This window comes from Emydura macquarii, unplaced genomic scaffold, assembly GCF_026122565.2.
Source record: "Emydura macquarii macquarii isolate MOO-44397 ecotype Brisbane River unplaced genomic scaffold, CSIRO-AGI_Emac_v2 contig_1348, whole genome shotgun sequence".
In the NCBI taxonomy this organism is placed as follows: domain Eukaryota; kingdom Metazoa; phylum Chordata; order Testudines; family Chelidae; genus Emydura; species Emydura macquarii.
The window spans coordinates 16,758,064-16,768,504 of NW_027131485.1; the positions used below are offsets into that span (position 1 = coordinate 16,758,064).

At 38.7% G+C, this 10,441-nt stretch overlaps 1 long non-coding RNA gene across 2 annotated transcripts in view; it reads left to right on the top strand.

Moving 5' to 3' along the window:
* LOC137155180 (uncharacterized) overlaps positions 1–5,722 on the top strand; it is a 55,179-nt gene extending 49,457 nt beyond the window's left edge. For both annotated transcript variants that reach the window (XR_010920373.1, XR_010920374.1), the window contains exons 2-3: positions 2,247–2,393; positions 5,525–5,722. This is a non-coding gene — a long non-coding RNA (uncharacterized lncRNA). The remainder of the gene's footprint in view (positions 1–2,246; positions 2,394–5,524) is intronic.
* The last annotated feature ends 4,719 nt before the right edge of the window (positions 5,723–10,441 follow it).

Below are 10,441 nucleotides of genomic sequence, written 5' to 3' on the forward strand. Positions count from 1 at the left end.
CACTCCTGGGTGGAGATTGGAGGTGGACATCTAGGTGGGTGCTTTCCACCCACTTTGTGGGGGGTACTTGACCCATCAGAATCTGCTCAAACATCCTCGAGTGTGGAATCCATCATGACTCCATGGCCTGTGAATACTATGAGTCCAGGTTTTGGTGATAATGATTTTGCTGATATTTAAAAAAGCAGCTAAGGGAATTAGGCACCCAGTCCCCACTCAATGTCAATGCTTTTTGAAAATTAGGCACCCAGTCCCCACTCAATGTCAATGCTTTTTGAAAATCCCACCCTTTTATCAATGGGAGGATATTTCTCAGCAGTCAGTAGTTGAGATCCTTGTCTAGTGATATGATTATCAATGAAAGTTGAAATGGTTTTGCCATACACCTCCAATACTTTGGGTTAATTGTTGTTGTTTTTGAACAGGCATTTAAGAGTTAAGGGAAGCTCATCCTGCAATAGATAATAGTCTGCCAGCATTTCCATTACATACCAACTGCTTCAAGTTAAATGTGAAGCCACTCAGTCTTCTTGGTACATTTTCTCATTTGTGAAATATAGACTGTATGATGACTGGGTGAAAAATGGGAATTGTTTTCCATGGAAATTTTTTTTTAAATAAAAACGTTTAATTTTGTTCAAAATTATATCCCAAAATATTCCAATAAAACAATCTGGAAAGAAAAATCAGGATTTGATTAGAATCAAAATTAACATTTTTCCTTTTGAATCCATTTGAAATTAAGTGTATTTGTTTCAAATCACTTACTTAAAAATATAGCAAATTTGAACATGAACGTTTTTCTTTGAAATTTGAAAAGTTATCTATCATTGTGTCATGGATGTGCATCCTGATGCAGCTTGAATCTGGGGTACCATTGAACCTCCTTACTTTTGTAGGTTGGGCTGACTTCCAAATATGCTTCTGCTGATGATACACAGTGTCCCTCCAGATCGTGTTATCACCCAACACAACAGCAGGTGCACCCCACACCCAACTGAGTCACATGAATACTCTGCCTGAGCCACACATGCACCCATCATTGAGCCAGGTATTAGCCAGTAACCCCCTCAGTCCACAAGCTCTTCACTACACAGGAATGCACCCTGAGATAATACCGTCTTGTGCTGGACAAAGATTTGTCCAGCGTAAGCTCATTAGTAAGTCCACTTCCCCTCTATGTGAGGAAGTCATGCATCAGCTTTGTAAACAGAGCAAAAATTGTCTAAATACTTCACTCAAAAACACACTGATTAAGATAAAACATTAAACAAGTTTATTAACTACAGAAAAATAGATTTTAAGTTATTATAAGTTGTAAACATAGAGAAACTAGAATTAGTTACCAAAGAAAATAAAAAATATTACAATCTAAATTCTAACAGAGTGTGAATCTAGAAATGTCTCACCCTAAGAGATGGTACCAAGCAGTCTACAGATCTTCAAAGCAGGCTACAGATCTTCAATTCACAGACAGAGACTGCTTTCCCCACCTGGGAGCCCCCTCCCCTTCCCAATCCAAAGTTCTTTGTCTTTCAGACGTTTCTTCAGGTGTTGAGCTATGGGGGAGTGAAGACAAGTGATGATGTCACTCCCTTTCTTTCATAATTGGTTTCAGCTTGCTGGAACAATCGATGCTTGTGACTTGACTGACCAATGAGGACAACCCTTCAGTATCCTGTTGTGTACGTGCTCCTCTCTGTAATCAATCCTTGTTCATGGAATAGGCAAGAGATAGCTATCAATGCTGTCTGGCCACTCCATTGTTGTGCCTGAAAGGCTGTTTGTAGGAGTTTCCACCTTGCAATATTTTATAATTTCATATACTATGGTAGTACATAGAATCCAACAAGATATTAATGTTGTGCAGATCAAGACTTTTAAAATAATACCACACAAGGCATAACTTGTCCAGGACTTATCATAATTATATGACACTGCTGAATATGGGGTTTCTTGGGTGTTGTTTTTAGACACAGTGTCACACATTGAAAAAAATTTTCAATGCAAACTTTGGCCAGATTCCTATATGCGTATGCGTGCGTGTGCGCATGCACATATTGCTACATTTTATTTAGATTAATTCAATAGTCTTTGCAAACAAATCTTTACATTTGGGGTATGTTTCTTTTTCTTTCATACTTTGAGAATAAAAATTACCATTTTGGGGGGGGGGGGGGGGGGCAGGGGAAAAATGCCATTTCCATGTAAATTATGCTGAAGACCTAAACAACTTGCTTCAACAGTGCAAAGTGCCTGAGAGTCAGTGCAACTGAGGGCAGATGGCCTCCAGCCCACCTATTGTAATGCTTCATGTACCATCGTTTGGTACCCCAAGTATCTAGTCACAATCAACAGAAGAAAATGAGCCTACTACAGAAGTTCATTTAAAGGTAAAAGCATTCATTTAGCTAATTCTCTTTATTGTCCAAGAATGAGAAACTCAGAAATTAAGTCCTAGAAGTGTTAAGTAGAGGTCAAACTCTGGCACTTCATATGCATGTAACTATAGTTTAATTGGTTGTCTCTAATTTGAATACCCCAATTGTGTCGTTATTTTTAATTGTGATGAGCGGTTCTAATGTGATCATAAATATCAGTGGAGACAGGCAGCAACCTTGTCTTGTCCCTTTACCAACATTGTACGAAGAAGATATTTGTAGAATTATTGTGACAGAGGAACTAGTTTATAATACAGGATAAATGTGACCTAAAACAAAATCACTATACAAAAACATAAGAGCCAGATCCTCAGCTGGTGTAAATCAGTGTCTTTTTTTACAGCAGTCAATGGAGATAAACTGATTTGCATCAGCTGATTTGGTCCAAGATGTTTTCGTGAACATGGCCAGGCATAGAATGAAAGTGCTGCCTTGAAACAAAAAATGGCCAAGCAAAAAAACTACAGTTTTGTTTGTTTTTAGGAAACTCACCTGGATTTGGTTGATCATTCTGTGTTTCCATGGAATGAGCAAAAAGATTTGCACATATTTTACAATGCTAATTCATTAGTGAAAGGCACTTGTAAAGTTATTTGGACACCAGAGGGTTTCTTTCAAGGTCATTGTCTTGTAAATTTATCCTGGCTTGAGATGTTTGCCTTACCCTCAAGAATATACTTTGTTCAGTTGTTGAGTGAGTGGTTCTACATAGGAAATGCAAAAAAGCTGTGATGCTCCTGTTTTTCAAGTAACTATAAAAATGGTTAGATGGAGCAATAGTAGGGAATTGCTATATACTCAGTTTAAAAAAAAAAAAGACTCATGATTAAATGGATAGAGCAATTTAATGACATCCCACATGTTGCTAAAGTACAACAGTGATGAGCACTATAAAAAAAAAATCTAATATCAAAGATACATCGATCAGTTGGACATTTCCATAATGGCCTTTTGACAGGATCTACACCATAGTGCATTGTGGCATATTAAAGAAAACGTCCATACAACAAGAATTAAGTCTCTCTTTAAAAAAACAAAAATTGTAGGCATAAAGCTTATGAGCCAAATACTGCACCTTGATTCATTTTATTTGAAGTTGCTCTACATATTCATTACTATTGTAAGGGAAACAAGAATCTGTCCCACACTCACTTCTCCAATTCCTTGTATTATAACATCAGATCAAGACTTATTTCACTTTTTTGTAGAAAATGGTAAGACTCTTGAGCATGAGTAGGAGAGAGAGAAATAATCCTTTAGCTGCCACATGGTGCTTTAGATGACTTAAAATAACCGTTGCATTTTTTGGCAGATATGTGGCATGTTTAAAGCTATTCCATTGTTTTCTGAGTGCCGAATATCAATCTAAGCTAATGGGGGCTGGTTTTACATGGAGTGTCAAGGAAGTGTATAGAATTATCATGTCAGGACTATGTCAGCAGAGTTAGTGGACAATGATAATCTAGTAACACTCACCATTATTCATGGCTTTGTATTGCCAATTGCTAGCTGTCATTGCTAGCTAGTGGTAGTGCCACTTGCTTGCTGTGATTGCTGCTGGGCACTTTCTTGGCTGAACATGACAACTTCAGGGGTCAGAGAGAGAAAAAATAAGTGTGGTATTCTCTCAAGTTCCAGCTTGTTATGATGCCAAAAGGAGAATGCACTCAGCCAATTGTGCATATATTTTATGATGATCAACCTTTTTTTTTTTTTTTTTTTTTTTTTTGCTTGCTTTGATCAGCAGTGAAATAGTTAAAATACTAATATTTTAACCATTTGTGCTTCAAAGTTAATACTTTTTGTCTGAATTGGGCCAATTAACATCTATTTTAGAATTATAATTTTAGGCTCTTTACACACTCAGGCAGATGTCACTGCCTCAGTTCACATCTGTTCCACGCTGCTAAGATTATCAAAAGGGATTTATTATTATTATTATTTAAAAGGGAAGCTTAGACCCTGAAGCATAAGATGCAGGCACCAGATAATGTACAGGGCACCAAGCCACCACAAGGAGGCCCAGTTCAACTCCAGATTAGCACAGGTCCTACCAGAGTCAGAGTTGAGAGTTACTGTAGGCCAGAAGTCTGATGATGTAGCACAACTGCTGCCTATGAACCATTGTAGCTCTGCTGCAGTGCGCTGCAGGATGGCCATGCAGCAAGACGAGTCCATAGACTGAGAATGTCACTAATTGATTACATGTCTCTCTGTATCTGACCTCTACTAGGCAGGGAGACTAGGTGCTATCAGGAATGGTAACTCCTGTACTGTGGGCCAAATGCTGCTTTCATGGACATTGGTGTAAATCAGGCATGATACAAGTGAAGTCAGAGGGGTCAATCCCAATTTACATCAATGTAACCAGGAGCAGAATTAATTCCGATGGATCTCATTTTATAATTCAGTCATGAAAACGAACACTTCTCTCAGATTTCATTGCTGGCTCCTCAAAGATGCTAACTAAAGGTCATTCATGTTCTTAGTAGTAAGAAGGGACTTACTCTGACACTCTTCAGAAAAATTTTGCCCATTCTCGCTGCAGGTCTCTTCCTGTTTACTTTGGGATTCAAGTAATAATAAATCTGGTTCCTTACAGAATATGAAAAGACTGATGGTTTTATTTTAATTAAATTGTGGTGAGGGATAAATTAGCACTTCCCACACCTTGCTTTTTGTTTTTAAGTATTTTCCCTCCTGCCAGTGCCTTACCTGAAATGTGCTACTCAGTCATTTGGGTATGTCTGACATGATCATTGCTGAAAATATATATTTGTAGTTTTACTATATTTCTCTTTGCGAGGGATGGGGGACTCTGCCGTTTCCCTGAGTATGGTACATCTTATTTACTGTCCTGAAAAGGGTTACAGATATTGTAACCAATATTAGATGATAAACAATAAGGACTGGATCCCACTGTGTTTCTACACATTGGGGTCTTGCATAGTTGGTCACCGAACAAGGATTTAGGGCACAAGTCCTATTCAGGACATTACTTAAGCACACATTTAAGAACGTCCTTAAGTGCTTCCCTGAACCAGGGCCTCAGACCTGTAAGATGCTGCTTGTCTGACTTTCAGAGATGCTGAGGACCACAGCTCCTAAGGACTTCCATAAGAGTTAATGCACCAGCACCTCTGCAGATCAGGCCATGAGTGTCTCCTGTGAGTTTCTGCATGCTCTGAATGCCCCTCCTGAGTACAACAGTGGGAGTTGGGGACCCTTGTGACTTTCCAGGATCTGGCCCTAACTATCTTCACATCGAATATACAAATATTCCCCAGGCTTCTTTGTACCTTCTGTTACACAGACATGAAGGAAAGAGAGATGTGTCAGAAGTAGGGTGACCAGATGTCCCGATTTTATAGGGACAGTCCCAATATATGGAGCTTTATCTTATATTGGTGCCTATTACCCCCCCACCTCCTGTCCTGATTTTTCACACTTGCTACCTGGTCACCCTAGTCTGAAGTAACTAGATACTGTCGCTTTCAATATACGGTAAGTACTTCAGACCATCTTTATAGCTTCAGGTATTCTGCCAAAAAAATTAAGATATTTGTTTATACTTCCCAGCAGATCTGCATGATAGGATTCACGTTGTACAAATCACTCCTGAGAAACAGGGTTAACACTTTAATATGTTTTTAATTCATAGGTCAATTTGGGCAGCTCTGGAATGTATAGCCACAATTAAAATGTTACAGTCCCCATTATACCATCTCCTGACTCTTCATAGTTCCAACAAGTGCTATAAATACCATTGTTATGCTAAATTATGGATCCCAATGTAGACATTTAATTTCATGGTATGTTAAAAGCCGTGACAGCCCTATTCTATTAAAATGGGGCAAAAATCTTTATTTCAAAAAAAGCCTAAATGCTCAGTGGTATTTCTCCAAGAGGGCCATTTATCAAAACCCAAATCTAAACAGATAAGTTTTTTGAAATTATATATTTCCCACTGGCTAACAAAAAGCATGGCATGGCCACACTTTTTCCAAACATTCACTGCAATCTCAAAAAGATATAGAGATGGGAAATAGAGGGACTATGCTGAACCTCAGTTATGCAGTATTACACCATCTGGTGCCTATGGCTCCATCAAAGATCAGCCTTCTCTCTTTATTTTTACAAAAATAGCTGAACAAGCTCCAACCTTCAGTGATTTTCCTAATATGCTACAATGCGATTGGTGGAGCCTTTGATATTGTACTACTACCCAAACCTGCAAAGGTTTGCTTAACTTTGGAACTGTGAATATGTTATTCAAATAACCAATATCACGGGATCTTTTTCAGGGGATAAGGCAACAAGCCACGTTTATTGTGAATACAAAACTTTGGTAAATAGTATCAATAATGCAAATAACCAGGAAAACAATATCAACATTGTAACAATTTTATAGGAAATAGATCCCATGTAAATCTATGGGTTTTTGCTCTGTCATGCTGCATCTGCATTTGGTATGATCCTTAATCACCCACATTGTTACAAGCCTGATGAGTTTTTGTTCTTTGAAGTGGGCTGACTCCAATGTTATCGGGGTGGACTCCTCTTCGGCCAGTTGAGTGGTAAAAGTTATTATCTTTGCTCCTTTCTTCCTCCCTCAAACGTTTGAGGTGAGGCTGGTGTTTTCTTCATCATGTTTTGACATCCCTTACTTAGACCAATTGTTCAATCACTCTCCCTGTCTACACCCACCTCAATTGCTCAGCCATTCACACTCCAATCACTCAGTGCAAACTCGTAGCTGAAGAACTTCCATATCTTTTAAAGCAAACATTATTTCATTTTTGACTTAAACACACATAAAATAGGATTTTTAGAAATATTCTGAAAGTGGGTAAAATCAACAGATAAAATTGTCAGTGGAGTGGTTTTACAAATAATCTTAAAACGGATAGAATTATTCAAAGTAAAGATAGACTTGAATTATTACTAAATAATATGATTTGGAACCATGTCAAACTGGAATGTAGGACTTACAGAGAATACCTTAGACAAAAATCTGAGATCTCTTATTCCAATGATATGCAGTAAATGAATATTTTAAGAAGACTAAAGTGAACCTTTCAAAGGGTAGAACAATAAGAGTCAGTTGAGGTTTTAGCTTTTGATTAAAAGATACTGTGTATCAGGCTGAAGTGCCTCTTGGTGGTGGGGGGAGGTGTTTGTGGCTCTGTTCTTTCATGTATTTCATAAAAACAGGATTGGGCCAACAAATAGTTCCTTTGACTTTATGCACGTGAATAGTGTCATTAAAGAGAAGCACATGCTTGGCAGGATTGGATCCGTAGACAGTATGCTGACTATACAAAGAGAAAACTATGCCCATCCCATGTTAATTCTCAAAACATTATCATCACCAGGCTTGGATCTTTTCGTGAGACTTGATCAGAGCTAATGAGTTTAACCCACCATCTCAGATATTCTACCTGCACTTCTATAGGTGCCAAAACACCAAAACTCAACAACAAAAACCTTCAGCACCTATGATGCAGTTGTGTCATCAGTTAAAAAAATCCATGGGATATCAAACACTGAAAATAAGGAGCAAAGCAATAGAAATAAATAACTCCCAAGCTACTGTACTGATGATATGATTGAATTCCCAGAGTGCCAGTTCCATTGCCCATTGAAAACAATAGGAATCTTTCCACTGATATTAGGAACTATTAGGTTGATTCCTAAGACCCTGCATTTAGAAATTAAATGAAGCTGCTGCAGAATTTTCAGTGAACCATGCCACAGCGCTGAAGAATCCAGAAATAATGGTGTAGGATTTAGGTCCAGCTTAGACTGAGGCAATACCGTTTGGGTACCATTAAAGAAGCTGAAATACAAAGAACAATTAAAAATCTGAAACTCAATAAAACATCTGACCAAAGAGCTATTGCCCCATATTGGGTGTTTGACCCATGTGCAGAGTTTCCATTGTCAATTGTTGTTTACATCACAACAGCACCCAAAATGTGTCAAGGTATAGACGAGTTACTGCAAGACACAGTCCATGCTCCAAATTACTTGCATTCTAAACAGATGAAGGTACAAGGGGAGAAAAGTTCAAAACACTTAAGTGGTCAAGGCATCAAGCAGCCAACCTCTGTCATTTTTTCCAAATTATTATATCTCAGTTATTTCCAAGGGTCCGTCTTCCTGGTCATGATCAGCCAGGTAATTTGTAGGTGCCATGGTAGAAGTGGATTTTTAGGTGGAGGTTGAAACACTGAGAATTTAGTAGCCTCGGAGGTTCATTCAGACAGGATATTCTGCATGTAGGAAGCTTCGAAAGAATTGTGAGCAGGTTTTTGAAGGTGGACTTGGTGTCGTTGCTAGATAGAGGCAATGTGAAAAGAGCCACTGACAGCCATGTGAAGGGGGCAGAATATTTTGGGCTTTGAAGGTGAGGACTGTGATGGGATTCAAAGAAGATTTGACTTGGAGCTTTCAGTAGTTGAGGTGGTAAATAATCAAGGACTATGTGAGTTCATTAGCTGCATAGACAGAAAGGGAAGGTTGTACCTTAGAAATATTGGATCATGGACTGAAGGCTATATGACTAGTGCTGCTGGGGTCTTTCAACAATATAATGAGCTTCTGCCTCTAAATTAAAACTTTTCTTTAAAGATCGTGAATCCAAAACTAACTGTGAAGGGAGCGTCACAAAAGCATTAGTTATTTTCATTCCTAAACCTGACAGTGATCCAAATTTTCATTCCAACTACCATCCCTTTTCCCTTATAAATTAAGGTTGCAGAGCTAAGTTATTGGCTTCTAGGACTGAAAAAGCAATTTCCCGCACCATAACTCAGTCCCTGGTTGGATTTGTTATATGTGGATTATGCACAAACAGTGCTAGAAACCTCTATAGCATTATCTCTTGAGCCAATAAGCTTTTCTCTCCCACCAAACAGCACTTTCTAATGACACTGTGAAAGTGTCTGACTGCCTAGAATGGGATTACTTTTTCCATAATCCTCCAGTGTTTTGGCTTTGTCCCACACTTAATAAATCTATTTTCTTCTTTATAAAAAGAAAAAAAAAGCACCCCATGAGTTATGATTTTTGTGAGTGGTATTTTCTCCCATTGCTTATAATAGAGAGGTATGAAGCAAGGATTCCCTCTCTGCCTATTTCTTGGCTCTGCTAAATGTTGTTGCTATAACTAGATGAAGTGGTACATAGAGGGCCTATGAACTGCATGAGTACTTACACTATATTGCCTACTGTAACAATATCACTAGCATGGATGGTTTGTTTTTGGGAGTGTGGACAAGTTAATTAGTTTTGAGTTTGATCCATTTCCAATAAACAATGTGTAGATCATTGTACAACTGAAGATAGATTTGGTATCAATATCAGACAAACGTGTTGTTTTTCTCTACAGGTGGGTTTAGACACCTGATCCTGCATTAAACACTTATTACCAGGAGTAGTGCTTATTACTGCAAATAGTTGCACTGAGTTCATTGGGACTGCTTCATGGTAGGTAGTAAGCACTCCTCCCAGCACTGAGTAAGTGTCATTTCAGGCCTTACAATGTTAACCAATTACTAAGGTCCAGATATCTTAGTGTTCCCCCACTACACCCCCATCTTCTTTATTCTGTAAGGGCTAGATTCAGACTCGGACTATGTGCGAATGCAAGGGAGCAACAGAGAAAAAGAACCCCTTATGTAGGCTACCTTGAGTGCAGGTGTGTAAGAAGTGAGCAAGGCTAAACGCCCACTCTCTCTCCCCTTAGAGGAGAAGGGTGAAGAATGGGCAGAGCCTTGGTTACACCTCCCTTCTTGCTGGCCAGAACATCTGAGTCAGCAAGGATTTTATAAGCCAGCACTAACTTACTGTCCCTCAGGAAAAAGCAGAGAGTTACAGTGACTCCCAGGCTCTGTATACACTAGAAAGGATTTGTCAGGATAGCTGTGCTCATTCGTTTGGCAATCCCTCAATTCGAGGATTATCTCTGCCATAGGATTTACATATGAGTTCTGAGA